This window comes from Psittacula echo, assembly GCF_963264785.1.
Source record: "Psittacula echo genome assembly, chromosome: 3".
NCBI classification, from domain to species: Eukaryota; Metazoa; Chordata; class Aves; order Psittaciformes; family Psittacidae; genus Psittacula; species Psittacula echo.
Window position 1 is genome coordinate 79,516,728 of NC_137736.1, and position 19,318 is coordinate 79,536,045.

Here is a 19,318-nt window from a genome sequence, read left to right on the forward strand (position 1 = left end):
ATGAAGTATTGATAGAAACATTTTTTTCTATAATAAATAACACAGTGAAATGTGCATCTAATCAAAGTCTCCAAAATTTTGAAATGCTGGTTTTAACTGGAGATCTGCAGAAGATAACTGAAAAGGTCCCACCCTCATTAGGTTCTGCCCCATCTTCCTATGAGAGTTGTGAAACAACAGAGGCTACTAATTAACTTTCTTCCTTCTCCCATTTTTGTTTCCCAGACCGATGCTTGTTCATGTTCAAGAGCTATGATTATGCAGTAGGCCAGGAATCCTGAGGATATCAGCTCTTCAAAACCTTAAAGGCAGAACAAGGGGATTTTTTTCCCTGCATCAAAGTAATTTAACATTTTGCATTAGATCTTATTTTGATTTGAGAACCATACTACTTAGTCTCCGAGATTAACTATGTTGCTTATTTCCTTTTTTTAGGCATTTGTGTCCAATATCCCCCTTTGGTTCTTTGGTAAGCTTTTTATGAAACTGTCTTTTGTCACAGAGAGATAAGTTATGGCTGATGCCTTAGGCTACAGAAGGCCAAAATATGTTTTCTTGAGTCTATAGGGCACTAGCAGAAAAGCAGTGCCTGTAGCCATTACTCCTTTCCATCTGTCCTGTCTTCTTGATATATTTGTGAGTCATGTTGAAGTCTCAAAAGTGCTTAGTGTCTTCCCTCAAAGAAAGTTCTGTTTGGTGTCCAGATGTTACTTTTTTTTTTTTTTACTCCAAGAAACTCAGCAAGCTGATCCTGTTAGTGTGATTGATTAGTATATTTTTCTGTTGAGACAGAAGTTAAAGGGGAAATCAAGTGGAGAAAGAAAACAAAAAGAAAAGAAAAAACCCCAGTGACCTTTACATGATACATTTAAACAAGATAATTTTCACAAGGACCGTTTACCTCATTTACTGGAAAAAAGAGAAAAAGTATTTTAATATGAGTCCATATTTTACTTTGCTGCTTTTTGGTTTTGCTTTCTCTTACATCAATATCTAAACCTACGAAGTCTATGTTCTAAAAAACCCTGCTGCTTCTCATTACTATTGGTTCAAGCATCACTTTGTTCTGTTTCATTTAAAAAATTATGAGTTTGTTTACATGGTATCATTGGCATGGAACACTATTTTCGTCAAGTAAACATGAGTTTTACAAAGTGAAAAATGTCAAAATAATTTTTCATGAATGTATTTCTTCACTTACAAGGAAGACATTAATTTATTTATGTTATTTAAATACACATACAGAACACACACACACACACACAGTTCCTTCACTGAGATGTTATAAAAATGCATTAGTAGATTAAGCATATTATGTAATTCATTTTCAATGTTACCTAAATGAAACAGAACATTCTTTTTCTACCTTTCACTCAATTATTCAAACTTATTAAGAAGATTATTACAGAGATAACATGCTGATCTTCTCCAAATCTTTATTATAATAGCTTGATTTATTGCTATATTATTTTTTTACAGAAAGACAATATTCTTCAGTTTTCTTCATTGTCATGGTAGCAGACTTGACTGCTGTTAATTTCCTGGGTTTGATGGGACTAGGGAAGGATAACTGTTTTGTCAGCAATTTTGCTTATAGGTGTAAGGTGTTTAGGGTTTCAGTGGGATTCTGATTTGTAACAATAAGCACACTTGAAAATATTTGGAGCATTAGCCATATCTCCCTTATTAACATTTTTTATTGAGAATTTTCTCCCACTGGACATCTTAAAAAATGTAAAAACATGTAATAAGTAAATATTTAAATACTCTCTTCAGTAATGAAGAGCAATTCAAAGAATGCATTTATACTTTTCTTCAAGTGTTTTCTTTATTCATCCTCCATCGGAGCTAGGTGTCGTCACTCTCTTTATAATGAAAAGTAAGAAAAATTCCCTTCCAGGGTACAAGTAATTCCTAACTAACATTCAAAAGGACTTAGATAAATCATATATTTTTCTTCTTTGACTGAAAAGACTAGATTTCTGTCTCATAAATAGACATATTTATGCTGTGGCCATGTAAAGCTAGGCAAAACTAATCCCTCTTCAAACTTTTATAACACTCACAGAAAATGTACAGCATCAAGAAAATGTACGGCTGAAAAAATGAATCTTCCTTTTAAATGCTATTAGAAGACTTTTCTGCTCTTTCCTTGTCCTGTTTCCTTCTGCAAGCAGAAGAAAAACATAAATAGTAAGTGCCTCAGTAAATGTAGCAGCTCTGGAAAGTTAGTGTCTCTTATAATTTTTCATTATGACAGCTTATAATGACATACACTGTTATGTTGCCAACTCTCATTAGCGTAAGCTAGCAGAACTTTAGTGCTGTCATTTTCTTAAGCCACCTTATTTTTGCTATGCCATGGCATTACATCCTTGTTTTAAATCAAACATCTGTTCTTTATGCCTATAACCAAGCTGAAGCATGCTAGTTGTGTAGTATAATAAGCAAAAGCCAATATTTTGCTGTTTATCTACGTAAAGAAGTTGATGATGTGAAAAGGATATCTATCTTCTTTTCAGCTTTAATGCCTGTACTAAATCTTTTTTCCAGTATTTCAAACTATTCTATACAATACTTACTTATTTTAATAAATAATCAATTCATTAAGACCTAGGGAAAAAAAAAGTGTTCATTAGTCTACATTGTAATACAAATTTTAATTTTAATTTAACCAACTTATTGTCCTAATTTCATTCATAAAATTCCTATTACAACAATAACCACAAACTGGTTCTTGTTAATGTCAAATTGAGAATCTCATTACTTTAACTTCTAGGAAATATGAGAAGTAAAAATATGGATTTTTTTTCTAATAAATTATAATCTTAAAATGAAGTTGGATTATGTGATTCATTCTTAGGAAATCAAAGCATCTTCAATGATTTTATGAAGGAATTACCAGTTAATCCCCTTCTTTCTAGAATAATGTCATCTGCTTAATACTGCAAAAGATATGTTTTCTAGTCATGTATGGGTAAGAAGAACACTATCTGAAGTACTTAAATAAAAAGAAGACCAAAAACTTTTATTACAGAAAACACTGATGATTATTTTTTTTTTAAGATTTATATCAACAGCATTCTCTGTATTAATAGAAATTTTAAAAATTACTAATATTTGGAACAGATAAAATGTATGATAAACAATAAAAATATTTTTTTAAAAGCAGTGAGATCAGATTATAGGATCATGCTTATATTTTAAATTTAGTATTTCTGTGAAAATAATATAAGAAATATGATGTCTATGGTATGTACCATAACAAACAAACAAAAAAACCCCTATGTTTTTTTGATAACTACACTATCAAGAAAGTGTGTTTCTGGATGAAAAAGGAGAAATGATGTTGAACTTTTAGGAGGTCTAAGTAGTCAGTAGTAAAAGATTTATATAGTGGAATAAATTTTAATTCATTAGGCAGCTGTTAATCAGAGCTGAATTGCTGAAATGTGAACATAGAAAAAGAACAGTTTAAACTGACTTCTTAGTAGCATGGCTCTTTGATAGACAGTCTTCTCAATATACAAGCCTGTGAATTAAAAGCCATACATTTAAGCTTTTGTTTTGAATGTCAGACTTGCCATGTTGTTCTACAATCTACAAAATATTTGCAGATACTGGGAGGGAAGAATTTAGAAGAAAGATTTCGGGGGCAGGGGGGAAAGAAAGAAAACAAACTGCCATGTAATTATTTTTCAAAATTTATTTATTTTTTTTTAATTTTTCTTCAGACCTGACTCAATACAGAGATCAGTGGATAAAATGACATTTAGCTCCAAACAAAATTAAAAAATACACATCTCAGACCCCAGCCAAGGTCTAGCAACTCATCATATAGCAGCTACTCTCAAAGATAATTTTTTTCTCTTTGGGGGAAGAGAATCATAGAATATCTCAAGCTGGAATGGAGCCATAAGGATCATCAAGTCCAACCTCACACTCCTTGCAGGACTACCTAAAACTAAATCATATGACTAAAAGCATTCAGATGTTTCTCAAACTCTGATAGGCGTGGTGTTCCGACCACTTCTATGGGGATTCTGTTCCAGTGATCAACCACCCTGTGAGTGAATAACTATTTCCTAATGTCTAACTTGAACTTCCCCTAACACAGCTTCATTCTATTTCTCATGTCCTATCACTGGTTACCAGAGAGAGGAGATCAATACCTCTCCCTTCTGTGCCCTCTTGAGGAAGTTTTAGACTGTGATGAGGTCATCCCTCAGCCTTCTCTTCTCCAAGCTGAACAAACCAAGTGACCTCAGCTGCTTCTTATAAGTCTTGCCTTTCAGGCAATGGCATTTCAGTCTGACCATTTTGTTTTCTTCTTGATCCCCATGTGAAAGTGGACAAACTGCTTATGTCCATCTAGAAATGCAGAAAAAAGAAATAGCTTCATCATTCAAGTATTTTTATGGTTACTAAAATGCAAAGTTATTCTACAACAGTATGAGCTTTATTTTGTCAAGTATGGGGGAAATGATAGACTTAAATTTCTTCAACTGAGATGCTATTTTTTTTTCCTAATCTGCCATTTGGTGATGTTGATGTATTAATTTGTTCTGCTTTAATCTGAGGAAGGTTTCTGTGAAGAGTTTATTCAACACAATAACAGTGTTAAATAAATGAAGGTGAAAAATTTCTTACTCCCTCATGGATTGTGACTGAGTTACTGTTCAGTGAACTAAAGGCAAGAGCAGGTATCTGGCAGCATTCCATCCCCAGGATGATGCTCAGGTGCATTTACTTCCCATTTGTGTCTCGCTGAAAGCAGCAGTGATGCCAAGCTTGCAAAAGTAGCTGTAGGAAACTGGAAAAAAGGGAAGTAAAACTTGTAATGACTACCATTTGAAACAGATCTGAAAAGGTTTGAAATATTAGCAAGAAGGCTTTGGAAAATATCAAAATAAAAACAGAAAATAAGGTATGACTACAAAAATGGCACACAGAATGGGACATTCCAGCAAAACTCTGCACTGTGAAAGGACAATTGGATTAAATGAAAATAAATTTATTTAGAGTGCATTTCCTAAAGACCCAACATATGTCTCACACAAGGTACTCCATTTGATTTATAATCTAGAAGCTTCAGTTCTCCCAGAAGCTGTTATGAAGTTCTTTCTTTTCATATCACTATCCCATGACCCAGGTGGAAAAAAATTGCACCATCAACAGCAGCTGAGCAAGAACCTCAGGATACTGGTGACTTGTCATAATAAGTCCCTGGCCCAATTTTTCTTGAAGGCTAAAGCTGTAGACTTTAAGACTCAGAGGACTCCTGGAAGTATAAACATAACAGTAGAGAAGAAGACTCCAGTGGATATAATATGTACGTATTTGCACTGTATTACTGTTAGCTTCAGTGTAACTGTAATAATAAATTTTTGCTGCATTTTTATTAGACTCCTAAGACCTTAATTAGACTAATAAAAAATTATTGGTTCCACATATAATGCATGTTCCTTTTTACTCTTAATGAGATTTTGAGTGCAACAAGGCAGGCAGGTAGTCAAGAAGAAAAGAAGGAAGGAAGGAAGGAAGGGAGGGAGATATTACTAATGGAGATGAAGGAGCTTTTAGTTCCCTGTTGTCCCATTTATCACGAAGTTTTCCTTCACCATAAGGATCTTGTCTCACTCCATTCTTCATATTAACCCTCTCTAAAGTATAGTAATTTAAGGTTTCTTGAATTGTTTAGAGAAAACAACAGCTTATCACCTTGATCAAGCCAATAGAGAAGATCAAACTAATCATCTCACAGTCAGAAATTTGATTTCTAGGGTGCTGAGCTATATGTTAAAAAAAAAGTTAATAAGAATTCTATGGGAGATGGAAGGGTTTGTGAAAGACAGCTTTTCTTTTCCATTCATATGCTAAGTACTTTGCACATATACATCTGTGTATATCTGAATTAAAATGGAAAAGTCTTTGAGAATGCAAAATTATTTTCTATTGATAATTTGCTATAAATCAGATCTCTCCCACTACTTGTATTTCAATTCAGATCATAAGTGAGAGAATTAGGAAGTCTCCTATGCCTTACTAAGCACTCATCAATTGAGTTACTCTGATACTTTTTGTTGTGCAACTTTTAGTCTGAAAAATTATTTTTACCACAGAAGCAGATGCTGGATTAGGTTTAGTGGCATATATCCAAAAAAACTTAAATGCAAACCAAAAATTATTTCTGGCCTATTGCCAGGTGGTCCCAATTTTCCATCTGCTGGAGAGATTTTAATTTGCAATCACTTTTTAAAACGTTTTGGGGCCTTTGCAGTAATATTTCTTTTTAAATGCTTGCTTGACTGGCAGCCAAACTTCATTTTGGCAGCTCTCTGAGATTAGATCACCTTCTCACAGTACTGATGGACTCCCTGCAAGCAAGATTGAGAAATATTTTGGACAGGTGTCTAGTGAACCTGACTGACGTGTACGATAAACATGGCAAGAGATTCAAGGCCACTGCTGGAAGGAAAATTAGCAGAAGCTTCCTCCTTTGAGGAAGGATCACGTTTGTAAATTTGAAAATAATATGGAGATTTTCCAGTTTGACCCGAGTACAAAAATCATAGAATCATAGAATAGTTAGGGTTGGAAAGGACCTTGAGATCATCTAGTTCCAACCCCCCTGCCATGGGCAGGGACATCCCACACTAAACCATGCCACCCAAGGCCTCATCCAACCTGGCCTTGAACACCGCCAAGGATGGAGCATTCACAATCTCCCTGGGAAACCCATTCCAGTGCCTCACCACCCTTTTAATTTAAGAAATTAAAGTATTTCTTCCTTAGATCCAATCTAAACTTCCCCTACTTAAGTTTGAACCCGTTACCCCTTGTCCTGTCACTACAGTCCCTGATGAATAGCCCCTCCCCAGCATCCTTATCAGCCCCCTTCAGATACTGGAAGGATGCTATGAGGTCAACACACAGCCTTCTCTTCTCCAGGCTGAACAGCCCCAACTTTCTCAGCCTGTCTCCATACGGGAGGTGCTCCAGTCCCCTGATCATCCTCGTGGCCCTCCTCTGCACTTGTTCCAACAGTTCCATGTCCTTTATATGATGAGGACACCAGAACTGCACACAATACTCCAAGTGAGGTCTCCCGAGAGCAGAGTAGAGGGGCAGGATCGCCTCCTTCAACCTGCTGATCACGCTCCTTTTGATGCAGCCCAGGATACAGTTGGCTTTCTGGGCTGCAAGCGCACACTGCCAGCTCATGTTCATTTTCTCATTGACCAACACCCCCAAGTCCTTCTCTGCAGGACTGCTCTGAATCTCTTCTCTGCTCAAACTGCAGCTCTGCCTGGGATTGCTCCCACCCAGGTGTAGGACCTTGCACTTGGCATGGTTAAACTTCATCAGGTTGGCATCAGCCCACCTCACAAGCGCGTCAAGGTCCCTCTGGATGGCATCCCTTCCCTCCGGCATATCAACCGAACCACACAGCTTGGTGTCATCGGCAAACTTGCTGAGGGCGCACTCAATCCCACTGTCCATGTCACCGTCAAAGATGTTGAACAAGACCGGTCCCAACACCGATCCCTGAGGGACACCATTCATTACTGGTCTCCAGCCGGACATCGAGCCATTGACTGCAACACTTTGCGTGCGGCCATCCAGCCAGTTCTTTATCCACCGAGTGGTCCACCCATCAAATTGATGTCTCTCCAATTTAGAGACAAGGATGTCATGTGGGACAGTGTCAAATGCTTTGCACAAGTCCAGATAGATGACGTCAACTGCTCTGCCCCTGTCCATCAGTTTCGTAGCCCCATCATAGAAGGCCACCAAATTGGTCAGGCAAGGATTTCCCCTTAGTGAAGCCATGCTGGCTGTCACCAGCCACCTCCTTGTTTTTCATGTGCCTTAGCATGCTTTTCAGGAGAATCTGCTCCAAGAGTTTGCCAGGCACAGAGGTCAGACTGACTGGGCTGTAATTCCCCAGGTCATCCATTTTCCCCTTCTTGAAAATGGGGGTTATATTTCTCTTTTTCCAGTCGTCGAGAGCTTCACCTGACTGCCATGATTTTTCAAATATGATGGCCAGTGGCTTAGCAACTTCATTCGCCAGCTCCTTCAGGACCCGTGGATGGATTCCGTAAGGTCCCATGGACTTGTGTACGTTTAGGTTTTTAAGATGGTCTCTAACCAGATTCTCTCCTACAATGGGCCTAGGGTCCTCATTCTCACAGTTCCTGCGTTCGCCTTCCAAGACTTGGGTGGTGCGGTCAGAGACTTTGCCAGTGAAGACTGAGGCAAAGAAGTCATTAAGAACCTCAGCCTTCTCCAAATGATGACTGGAAAAATATTCAAGAAACAAAAAACCAAAAATTTACTTTTTAATTAAGACTATAAATCCAAGAAAGAAGAAATCTTAAAAAAAATCGGTACTATTGATTGCATGAAATAAAAACTTCTGACTGTTCAGAGTCTCAGTGTTATTTTTCAACATGCTAACATAGAAAGAGAAAAACAATATATCCCCTGTAAACTCTTTAAGACTATGCTCAGGATCTCCAAAGGACCTTGTCATACAAGGAGCCTGGCAGCATTCTTGATGGTCATTAAAACTGACCAAGGTTTGTTAAATAAATAAATAAATGGGGAAAAAAAAATCTCCATTAAATTAAGATAAAACAAATCAAAACAGTACAAAATTGAGATATCAGTTGACAATTCTGTTTGTGTGAGTTAGGTGTCATCTGTTAACAGTTTTTTCTGCAGTTATTCACGTATCTTTCGAATGCCATCATCCCAGAACCCTGTACTTCCACACATCTATACTCATACACTCCAGGATTAACCTTGCTCCTTAAAACACTGTTATGAATTAAATTTATCAGCAAAGGCTTGCCTAGATTTACTGAATATAGAGTAATAACTTAACATGCTTATTCCAAAATATTTTTGTGTAGATATAAGAGATTTTAAAAATCTCATAGTTTTTTTGCTTCCTTTAGATTCCTTTGAAAATCTTTCTACTTACACTCCAACCCCTAATTCAGGTGGTCTCATGACCATTCCTCTAATGTCAATGAGGCAAGTTTTCATAATCCTTTTCTAAATGGCAGGACCTAGTAATACACAATGCTGGAAAAAAGAAGTGAAGGTATTCAGACAGGGAACAAGGAAAGGCTTTTTTTTTTTAACTATCTAGGGCCTAGAGGTTTGATGAATACTCTCTTTTTCAGTAGGAATGGATGTTGTCTAAAGAAAGGCTACTATAGCTTTCTTGCCAATTGACATTCTCTGTCCTAGATTTTAGAGAGGAGGCAAGATACAGTAGCCTTTTTTTTTTTTACTTATTATGCATTGGTGCAGATGCATATGAATGCACTGATAACAAAAGTGCCTGTTCTAATATGGTACAGACTCATTTTTCTTGAATGTATACAGCCTGCAATCCACCCATCACTCCTTAGTGTGGATTTGGGTAAAGCAGTGTGATGACAATCATAGAATCATAGAATGGTTTGGGTTGGAAGAGACCTTAAGATCATCTACTTCCAACCTCCCTGCCATGGGCAGGGACATCTCCCACTAGATCCTGTGGGAGGCCCTGTCCAGCTTGACCTCGAACACTGCCAGGGATGGAGCATTCAGAACTTCCTCGGACAGTCTGTTGCAATGCCTCACCACTCTTACCTAAAATCCAGAAATGTTGTGCAAACAACGGTGACAGAAGGCCCTCCTGACTCAATAGAAGTTATTCACTGTAAAAGTATTACCTGTACTTAGAACAGTGAGGAAAGATGGCTTTTTATGTACTTCAGTGACAGTGGGTAGTACGATATAATAGGCTGCTTTTGTTTAGAAGTCTTTGAAAATGCCTTCATAATCATTACAGAAATTTCTGATTTCTGTGATTATATTGTTAGAATTGAAGTTAACCATTGTGTAACTGCAAGAACTGCAGTGGTACAGGACAAAAATGCACTCTATGCTGGCAGATACATAATGAGCTCACAAGATTTTGTTTGTGTTCCCTCAGTAATGCAGAATTTAACCCTACTATACATTTCAATGTCTTTCCTCTGTACTAATCAGTCTTCCAAAGACAGACCAGCTTTGCAAGTTGTAAACTTTGACTCTCTTACAACCAAAAAAGCATCTGCACAGGAAGATTTCTCTACTTCTTCCACATTCATAAATTAAAAAAAGAAAAAAAGAAGCCAGAAAATATTCTTCCTACCCTGCCACAAGAGATCATTTGTCCTTCAAAATATCTCAGAGGAATAGTCATAAGGAAATGCAAGTACCTCATATATCAGTAGTACTATACATTGCTAAATACTTCCCTTGCCAATTGTATTCATTAGAGAAGCTCTTAATTTTATTGAAATAGGGAGAGCTCTTCATTGTTATGATTTTTCTGTTCCTTTAGTTCTCTCCAGGATTGGTACTGTTTCTATTTATGGCCAGCTAGACCATTCTTGACTATCTGCCATTTCTACTCCCTTTGTAATGTCTAAACTGATTTCCCGTCTATTTTTCTAAAGGTTAACTAATTGTTAACTATTTGTTCTATGGACACAAATGTTTGGATTTCTAGAATATGCATTGTCTTCTTTGTCCTCCTTTTTTATTGCACAAATAACAATAACAATGTCAACAGTTTCACCTGCAACTGAAAACTAGCTATTTCATTTGATCTTAGAATCACAGAATCACAGACTTACAGAATAGTTAGGGTTGGAAAGGATCTCAAGGTCATATACTTCCAACCCCCCTGCTGTGGGCAGGGAAGCCTCACACTAGCTCATGTCGCCCAAGGCTCTGTCCAACCTGGCCTTGAACACTGCCAGGGATGGAGCATTTACTACTTCTTCGGGCAACCTGTTCCAGTGCCTCACCACCCTCACAGTAAACAACTTCTTCCTTATATCTATCTTCTCTACTGTAACATCAGTGAAGGGGAGCAGGTGGTGACTCGTAGAATCACATTGTGCTAGTTTTGGCTGGGATAAAGTTAGTTTTCTTCACAGTATCTTGTACGGTGCTGTGTCTTGGATTTGTGACCAAACAGTGCTAATAATACAGGGATGTTTTCATTACTGCTGAGCAGAGTTTACACAATGTCAAGGCCTTTTCTAGCTCTCACACCACCAGCGATAAGGCTTTGAGATTAACAAGCATTAGTGAGGGGACACAGCTAGAGGGGGCATTAACGGTTAAGGCATTTGTCTTCTCAAGTAACCATTATGCATGATGGAGCCCTTCTGTCCTGGAAATGGCTAAATACCTGCCTGCCTATGGGCATTAACAAATTAATTCCTTGTTTTGCTTTGCTCAAATACTCGGCTTTTACTTCATCTATTAAACTGTTTTTATCTTAACCCATATATTTTTCTAGCTTTTGCCTTTCCTATCATCTTCCTAGTCCCTCTTTGGGGGAGTGAGTGAGTGGCTGTGTTGCCTTAGGTGCCTACCAAAGTTAAATCACAACACACATAAATCAACTATGTCTGTGCAGAGAGCCTGTAGAGACAAAAGCCTGAGCCCCATGCTGCAGAAATAAGCCACAGGTACAGACTACACTGAAGGAAGCACTAAGAGCTATGACAAGAAAGGCAGGATGTATATGCCTTCTGGCAACAGAGGAAGGACTCATTCTCCACCTGCATATCTGCAGCTTCAGAAAAGCTAGGCTCCTCCTCACCCTAGCAACAAGTGAGGAGGAACAGCTCCCAGAATGAAGAACAGCTGAAGCTGCCACCAAACATGGTGGCAGATGACAGTGACTGGATACTATGTAATGAAGGGAATGAGACCAACCATCTGCTAATCTGTCTTCCAAAGTGTTTTGCTGTTTGGTGGATGCTCAGATGTGGGATGCTGCAGAGAGATTATTAGGCTTTTCCAGTCCTTTGACTGTTAGCTTTTGCTGCTCCCAATGTGCCCTTGCAGCAAACGTTAACAGTATCCTGGGCTACATTAGCAAGACTGTAGACAGCAGGTCAAGAAAAATGACTCTTCCTCTCTGTTCAGCACTGGAGTACCACATGCAGTGCTGGGTTTCCTAGTACACAGAAAACATGGGCACACTGGAACGACTCCAGTAGAGACCACCTAGATGATCAAGAGACATGTAACAAGGTGCTAAGGTAACTGGGTTTGTGAGAAGAGAAAGCTAATGAGAGGTCTCGTTGTCCGACAGCTACCTAGTATGAGGATGAGAAGAAAACAAAGTGGGACTCCTCTCAAAGATTCGGTGATAGGACACAAGCTGGAACACTTAAAAATCTGACTACATGTAAGAAAATACTTCGTCACGTGGGCAATCAATCAAGATCAGGAACAGGCTGCCCAGAGAAGCTGTGGAAATTACATGATTGGAGATATTCAAAGGTCCTAATGACCTTAGGCTTTTAAAAAATATTTGAACAGGGCATTACAAACAATGACACCCAAGATGCCCCTTCCACCCAAAATTATTCTGTGATTATATTATTCCACCTATTACTTTCCAAATTATGCACCACTTACAGCGATTCCCCCCAAAAATATATCTTCTATTGGAGGACATCTCTGTGTGAGTCTGGATGACAGTTGCATTGACTGCATAACAGCTAAGTCAATTAGTTGTTCAGTTTTTAACCTGAAAAAAAAATTTACATATGTCTTGTAGGAGTTATTGTGTGGCTTCAACGTGGAAGTGAAAATTTATTCTTTTGTTGTCTTATAGATGAGAACGAATGAGCACAGAGAATACACTGCATGCTCAAATTAAAACAGCCTAATCTGGTTATCTATCTGGAATAAAAGTTTTAGCCTGCAGGTTTTGCAGCATCCTAGTTGAAGCTAATAGTGACTGCTGCCCAATTCACTTAGACAAGCTGCTTAAAACATGTATGGAATGGTTTCTTTTCAACCATATTGAGAGAGTTGTCCTCTAATATTATGAGTTTTGTATTCACTGGGTAAGAAACAACTCAAATTAGTAACCTCATAAAAGAACAGATGTTCTTCTCACAGGGCTACTCAAGTCAGCAAAAAAATAAGAATAATGTACATAAATGAATATCAAATTAGGATTTTCTTTTTTTACATGCATGGCTAAATCCTACTAATAATATGAATTAAAACTGTGCTGTCCCCTTCTAGGTACATATAAAAATAGCAATGCTCCAAAATGCAATTTTTTCTTCTCCTTTTTTTCAGTTCTTAACCTTTTTGTATTGTATATAATTACACATATAAGTATATATATATACACACTTAAATATATAATATATATTAAACAAGCAGTTCCCAAGCATTATTTTTTTTAAGGATAACACGCATTGATGACATGAAGACCAATAAATAAATAAGATCAAATTACTTTTTCTTTCAAATTCTTTCAAATTACTTTACAAAACATCTCAAAAATAGAATAGGAAGCTCTTATGGAACAGTTTTCCTAGAGGTAAAATGGATTTAAGTGTTACTTCTGGAACAATATATCTCTATGCTATTTTTAATATCAGCTAGATATCATGGGGGAAAAAAAAAGTTTGCTAAATATATATGCCCCAGGATACTGCTAATGCATGAATTTAGCGTAAACTTCACCATCATGATGGCATTTTATCTCAGCAAAGTGTTTGAGTTTGTAATGATTGCAAATTGATCCCTAAAAGAACCTATTTTCAAATCTCTTTAGCCAGACAAAATGTTGGACTCGTAGCTGTTTCATCTGGTGTTGTTTTGCATATTATCATTTGGCATGATTTTGTCTTCAGGAAAGCCAGGTTTGGAGGTAGAAGGACAGTTTTGATTGGATATGGACAAGAATTAGACCCATACAAATCACAGAGTATGATGTTTTCTTCCAGTTAACAAGGTAACTGCAACACACCCTGATGATACCACTCACTGGATTTGCATGTACTCTGGAATTTGATATCACCCATAGAAAACAGACATTTTTTCATGAACTGCCTAAAATTTAAACACTTGCAAGACTTGACTTGAAAGTTCTAGCAGAGGGACAAACGGCATTAAATGTTACTGGGTAGTCCTCATGGGAGTATGCAAAGTAGCTCACTGAACAGAGATCTCAACAGCGCTATTCTCAAGTTTTACTAGGTGAGCCTGGCAGGGAGAGATTCCATTTCAGGCTGCGATGCCTTATCCTGGGTTCAGCAGTAGCAGTCATTTTTCTCCTTCTTAGTAGCTGGTGCAGTGCTGTGGTTTTGACTTACAGCCTGGGAACAGCGCTGATAACACCAATGTTTTTAGTTGTTGCTCAGTAATGTTTACTCTGACCAAGGACTCTCTGAGTCTCATGCTCTGCCAGGGAGGAGGGGAAGCCGGGAGGAAGCAGAGACAAGACACCTGACCCAAACTAGCCAAAGAGGTATTCCATACCACAGCACGTCATGCCCATTATATAAACTCGGGGCAGTTACTTGGAAGGGCTAGATCACTGCTTAGATCTGGCTGGGTATCAGTCAGTGGGCGGTGAGCGGTTGTAATCCCTTCCCTTGTTATCTCCCTTATTATTATCATTATTGGTGGTAGCAGTAGTGGTTGTGTTATACCGTAGTTACTGGACTGTTCTTATCTCAGCCAGTGGGAGTTACATTCTTTCAATTCTCTTCTCCATCCCTCCAGGAGCAGGGAGAGGAAGGGGGGGAGTGAGCGAATGGCTGCATGGTTTCTGAGTTACTGCTGGGCGTAAACCACGACAGTTTTTTTTGGCACCCAACTTGGGGCACGAAGGGTTGAGATAACAACAGATTTGACCAGAGTGTGTCTAATCATATTTGTGATAAGCATTCATTGTTTCGGATTAATAGTCACTCGTCACAATGCTGATTTACTGGCTCTCAAAGTTGTTGCTCTTGGTGTCGGAGTTTCAGCGCATTTTACCTTACTTACAGCTGGTATTTGCAGTGTTAGTGTTTATCGGCTGGGGGCCTTGGGCTAAGGTTCTTGTTTCATTGTACCTTATGGTAACAACTTGTAATACAATAGAATCATTGATCATGAAACTGATCTGGCTTGCATTCCCAGTGTGGTCATCACCCCTATACTTTTGGGGTATATTATCGAAGTGTTTAGCAATTGCACATCTTTTTTCCCCTCCTCAGGTGGTCGACCCATGAAGGAGACATTCTCTTACGTTCCCAGCCCCCCCCCCCGAGGCCATTTACAGCATCATTTGAGAGTTCTGAAGGTTTTGAATGGCCTTTTGGTGCCATTAGCCCTGCCTGCTGATTGTGATGTGGATCACCATGCTGGCACACACACAGAGTGTGTTACATCCATGACCATTTCGTCTGATCTTGAGAATTAAGCAAAGTCAGGTTTGGGCCTTGTTTAGAGTTAGACGACGATATAGGATTACCAAGAGGTTTTCCCCAGAGACTGGGCTTAAACCATGACATGCCTTCATTCATATGTCTATGTACATATGTATGTATATGTATAGGTCCAGTTTTCAGTTTCACAGTTTAGTTACTGAAGATCCTGTCTGTTCAGCTTGTAGAGGCTGGTGAGAAATCCAGCTCTTTGCAATATAGAGGAGATGGTAACCTGAATCCCACTACGCTCCACAGTTGAAGCTGGCAAAAAAAAAACACCCACCATGCTAGATGCTAAACTCACCTCTAGACGCAGCAGGCTCAATTTGGTAACTAACATATAGGTCACCAGAGTAGTTGAAGCTGCCCTCAGATACCCTATCTGTCCTACAGAAGCTGCTAAAGTGGGGACAAGTCAATAAAAAAAACCAATAAAATATATTTCTATAAATACAATAATAACAGAAGGCTAAGGAGATTCTCCTTCCTTCATTGGATGTAGGGAGGAACATAGTGACAAAGGACGAGGAAACAGCTGAGATACTTAATGCCTTCTTTGCCTCTGTATTTAATAGTACGACCAGTTGTTCTTTAGTTGCGCAGTCCCCTGAGCTGGAAGACAGGGATGGGGATCAGAATGAAGCCTCCATAATCCAAAGGGAAATGGTTTGCAACCTGCTACACTACTCAAACATAGACAGGTCTATGTGTCTGGTTAAGACTCCCCCCAGGGGGACTGAAGGAGTTGGTGGAAGTGATCACCAAGACACTTGCAATCATTTATCAGCAGTCTTGCCTGACTGGAGAGGTCCCAGTTGACTAGAGCTTCATATGTGTGACACCTATCTTCAAGAAGGGTAGAAGGAGGATCCAGAGAACTACAGGCTTATTGGTCTGACGTTGGTGATGGGGAACGTTATGGAGCAGATCATCCTGAGTGCCATCATGTGGCATGTACAGGTCAACCAGGTGATCAGGCCCAGTCAATATGGGTTTATGAAAGGTCTTGCTTGGCTAAACTCACCTTCTTCTACGACAAGGTGACTCACTCAGTGGATGAGGGAGAGTTTGTGGATATTGTCTACCTAGAAATTACTAAAGCCTTTTACACTGTTTTCCATTGCATTCTCACAGAGAAACTGGCTGCTCATGGCTTTGTTGTGGTTTAACCACAGCTGGCAAATAAGCATCACACAGCTGCATTTGGTTTTGGGCCTCTCACTACAGGAAAGACATTGAAGTGCTGGAACATGTCCACAGAAGGGCAGCAATAAAGCTAGTGAAGATTCTAGAGAATAAGTCCTGTGAAGAGCAGCTGAGGGAACTGGGGTTGTTTAGCTTGGAGAAAAGGAGGCTCAGGGGGGACCTTATTGCTCTCTACATCTACCTGAAAGGAGGTTGTAGTGAGGTGGGGGTTGGTCTCTTCTCACAAATAACAAGCCATAGGATGGTATGAAATGTGCTAGGGGAGCACAACTGCATATTCAGAAAAATTTCTTCACTGAAAGTTTTATCAGCAATTGGAACTGGCTGTTCAGGGAGGTGGCTGAATGGGACATGGTTTAATGGTGGACTCAGCAGTGTTAGGTTTACAGTTGGACTCAACGATATTAAAGGGTTTATATAGGTTTTTTTAACTTGAGGTTAATTTTAAAGTTAATTTTAAAGTAGAACTGAAAGTGTTCCTTTCAGCTAATGAGGAAGGTTTTTTAGAGATGTGTAATGTGTTTTTTAGATTAAATATAGGTGGTAAAAAGACCACAAGCTTTTGGACATGGAAGCCATTCTTCAGGTTTAAAATAGAAATAGCAGCCTTCAATCTGAATACTGTGTAAGAGAAATTGCTCTGGGTTTAACTTCATTATGTTAATCATTTAGACAAATTGAAGAAAAGACATCTTACACCTGTGGAGCTGAGGGAGATGTGGGTGAGATTCCCAGCTCCCACAGGAAAAAAGAAAGGCAGTTAATTATTACTTTTGGTGTAGTGTAATGAAGAGGAGGATAAAGGCTAAGCAAAATCAGTATGCTATCAAACTGGCATCTCTTCTGAGTCTGCAATTTTTAGTACCAAGAAGAACTATAATTTAGTTCAAAGACTTGTCTTTTGAGAATACTGTACACATCCCTTTGAATGAGGATTTGGAAGTAACTACTGTTTGATTTGCTTGATTTCAACATAGATATTCCATGAAGGCATTTGGAACATGGAATTAACTGTGAAATAAGAACATGTATGTGTGGTATCTGTGGATTTTGTTCTGCTTCTGTTGTGGGCGAAGGAGTAGGCGATGGAAAAGGATGTGAGAGAGCTTCTCTTGAGTAAGCATGGAAAATTAAAATCTAGAAGGGTAAGATTTGCTTATATGATACTGTTCTATCCCGCTCTGCTGGTGTGGGGGAAAATGATCTCTCTGTGGTTCCCAGGAGAATCCGCAAGCCCTCCAGAGCTTGAAAATGAAACAGCAATTAATTTTATTGTAAACTTCCCTAAGCTGTGTCAGAAGGAGCAGAAGTCTTGGCAAGTTTGTATTCTTATAAAAGGTCCAAAGTAGAGGGAGAAAAGGAGAACAGAAAGAAAGGAGAGAAACCACTCCATGGTAATGACTTCTCAGACAGTGAGCTGAAACCCATTTAGTTGTAGTTCTTTTAGTTAGCTAGTCCACTGAGGTCCAGGGTGAAAGAGTGCAGCTGAAGAGCAGTTTCCTTTCTAAAGGGTCAGGTTCTTTCGGAATTCTCCCACAGGTGTAGACCCATTGTCATGCTTGCACATGCATTGTCAGCTATTCTGTAATGTTCCAGATGGTGGCAGGGGTACCTAGTAAATCTCCAGATCTCATTTACTTTGTGCTGAGGTGCACAAGCATCGCAGCTGTGGTGTCTGTGCCACTGTCCCCAGGCAGACTGTTGCTGGAGCAGTTGACCTTCGTGGCCCCAGAGAAGACAATACAGGAAAAATCCTGCCCACCTTTGTGGAGCAGGATCTCTGCAAGCCACAGCCTGCTGCTCACCATGGGCACGTGCTCAGCCTCTCTCAATTTGTTCTGTCTTCTGAGGTTTTTGAGACACACACAAAAAGAGTCTCTCGACCATCACAAATACTGGATCAAGATTTGCTTAGGTGATATTGGATCACGCAGTTCAGTCAGACTACCTCAGGAAGTTGTATTTTTGTAATCTGCTTCTAGGATTTTGGGATATGGGTTAAATGAGTATAACAACATGTGGCTGAGGTTTTTTACAGTCTGAACATAGTGTAAATTCTGAGTGAACTCCAGAGTTCAGAATAGCATTTAAGGTCTGTAGTAAACACAACTGAAGTTTCATACCCTCAAAACATATATAATTATGCTGCATTCCACTGTTATTTTGCCAGTCCCTCCTCTTCCATCACATCAAGCATAAACTACTTCAGAAGCTGCTATGATCTCTTACTCACTTAAAAAATCCCATTTGCTCCATTGCACTAGGGCTCAGTGGAGGATCACAAGTATATTTTTGCCACCTTCAGCAAGCTACCACAAGTCCTCAGCAGCTGTTCAATACACTTCATTGTTGTGATGACTATGCTATGGTTATCTGCCATTCTAAAGATCAGTCTAGTATGTTTTTTTATCTCTGTACCTTCTCTCTTTCTTGCTATCACATATCTTACGCTGAAGTTTTAAGTAAATTTGGGAAATAGTTATTCTTTTCCAATTTCATAAAGTTTAGTCCCAGTCATATATACTAAAATATATTTTGATTCTCATGGTTAAGCACTGTGGGAAATAATCAGAATGATGCTATTACTGGAAGTTGCTAGCACATAAATCTTAGGAAAGTTTCTTCTGATTTGCTTGAGATTTTTGCCGCTTACTGTATCTTTGAGGAGTTAACAAGAAGGCTAGAAATATATGTCATAAAATATGAGGAGCAATATTAAAAGTGTCACGTCATCACATCTGTACTTTTCAGCTTTCTAAACTCTATGGTTATTTGTGCCTAATGAGCAAGTGTGTCACAGTCATAAAAGGTAATCT